The 2233-nt window shown below is 43.3% G+C and overlaps 1 long non-coding RNA gene across 1 annotated transcript; it reads left to right on the top strand.

Moving 5' to 3' along the window:
* Positions 1–391: 391 nt before the first annotated feature.
* LOC120793432 lies at positions 392–1228 on the top strand. Its single transcript, XR_005707983.1, has 2 exons — positions 392–482; positions 558–1228. It is a non-coding gene; the product is annotated as an uncharacterized LOC120793432 (long non-coding RNA).
* The last annotated feature ends 1005 nt before the right edge of the window (positions 1229–2233 follow it).

Consider the following 2233-nt stretch of genomic DNA (forward strand, 5'->3'; position numbering starts at 1 on the left):
GGTCAAGTCAGTTGCTTGCAAGATGGGCGAATCCCGAAAGAAATACTGTATGGTGTAATTTCCACTGGTTCCAGACCTGCAGGAATGCCTGTTCTTCGCTACAAGGATGTTTGTAAATGAGACCAGAAGCATGCAAAATCAACCTAGCAGGCTGGAAAGCAGTACCTGTAGACCACAACAAATGGAGGCTCGCTATCAAGGTGTCATGGGTAGACGAGGTCTCTCCCTTGTTCCCTGTGTTCTCCTCTGTTTTCTCCTCCTTTATGTGCTTGTTTTTCCTCAGTTCATTGGTCTCCCTGTCTGTGTGTGTTTGTTTCTGTTAGTCTGGAACTGGGCATGAACACCTGCTTTATCTCTCACCAAACTCACCAGCACAGCTGTGTCTAATCAAGTCATCAACTGCTCTGCCAGCTTCAGTATTTAAGCCCTGGCTCATCCCTCCACTCTCTGCTAGATCGTTCAGTCTGCTGTGTGGTACAAAAGTAAGGCCAAGTTCCAGTCTATTGTTCCTCGTGTGAATTTGCATGCTTCTAACCTTGCGTTTCCTTGTGCTCCAGGTCACAGCAACGTTCAGCCCCTTCCTTGTTGCCTCTTTCATGTTTGGATCATCATACCCACTTCAGTCCAGCTCTGCCACCAGGTCACTACTGGCCTTCTGCTTTCTATTTGGATCATTACCTCATCGCCTGTCGAGCTCCACCAAAAACCCCAATCACCAACTGGATCGAATGGCCCTGGAACACTCATCGATTCAGCTCCCCCCCAAAACATTTTTAAAAACTCCTGTTATGGTTAAAACTGGACTTGGGTGTGGGAAAACTATCAAACCTGCGAGCAAACTTATTGCAAATATAAGGCTTTCATTTTTTTGATCATTGTAAGTTGAAATGGGATGAAGTGGCATGCCAATGTGTTCTCATTCGCAACAAGTCACATACGGATGGAAGGGTCAGGGCCTTTTTGGCATTTTTTAACATACTGGATACCCCATTAGTGTCAATTTTCAACATGTAGGGTACGATGAGTGAAGCGCTACATTTATTAAAGGCAACAGTGTCACTAGGAGGTGGTTGGATGCAAGCGTACAAAGCGCACAAATGTCACACCAGAGACGGGGGTTCGCATCCAGATTCCTGTCTTTGGTTAGGTTTAGGCAACAAAAGTGCTTTGTTTAAGGTTGGGAAAGATTGTGGTTTTGGTTAAGTCTAAATAAACATGTTGTGTCTGATGTCACTGTGAAGTTTTTTCTGTATTAACTCAAACCATAATCTTTCCCTAGCATTAATCAAATACTGTGAGTGCCTAAACATAACCATAAAAAATGCTGTAACCACAGCAAATGGATATTATACTGCAAGATTGATTAGAAAATAAATACGTTGTCTGTGAAAATTTTACTTGAAGATACTATATGTGCGACTTGCCAACATAAATTGACAAAATATCCTCATTATGCCCATAAAAAATGTAATTGATTGCAGTTACGTTCTGTACAAAATGTATTTGCTGTTGCAGTCGTATACAGATGTAAGTTTTAGGAGACAGCTTTCCTAACAGATTATCCTGCACATTGAAAAATGACGCTAAAGGGGTACAGCGTGCGTTAAAGAGTGATGCCAAGGGGTCCTGACCAAGCGTCCATATGTGATGACTTGGAAGTGAGACCTTGTTGGCAATGCTGACTGAACTGCAGAATGAGGCCAATGTTTCCAGCACACAATGTGAAAATTTTGCTGCGCTGCTAAAACTGACCCCAGACAATAGGGTAAATATCCAAGAGTGCAGAAGAAGGAGATAGAGATGGAAACTGAGATGGCTAACCATCCATCCATCCATTAGCTTCCCAACTTATTCTTTCAAAGGGTCGCAGGTTGGCTGGAGCCAGTCCCAGCTGACAATTAGCAAGAGTACATCTTGGAAAAGTTGCCAGTCTATCACAGAAGATGGCTAACCACCTATCCCTCACAGTGGGCCCACCCTAACCAGCCCCAAAGATACTGTGTCAATGGAGAAGGCCGGGTTTTTTAACTGGAAATGAAGGGGTAACCTTGAAGGATAATGCACAAATTATATGACCTAGCAGAGACATCAGCTGGAGTTTGTCAAGTTTACACTAGATCTGTCAGTGCATTTATGCATGGGGAGGATCTGTGAGAAGAAAATCACGCAGTTGGTGGAGGACTAGTGGAAATTTGATCTGACTGCACAGTAGACTTTAGAATCCGAAATACAT

The sequence above is a fragment of the Xiphias gladius genome, chromosome 8 (assembly GCF_016859285.1).
Source record: "Xiphias gladius isolate SHS-SW01 ecotype Sanya breed wild chromosome 8, ASM1685928v1, whole genome shotgun sequence".
Taxonomy (NCBI): domain Eukaryota; kingdom Metazoa; phylum Chordata; class Actinopteri; order Istiophoriformes; family Xiphiidae; genus Xiphias; species Xiphias gladius.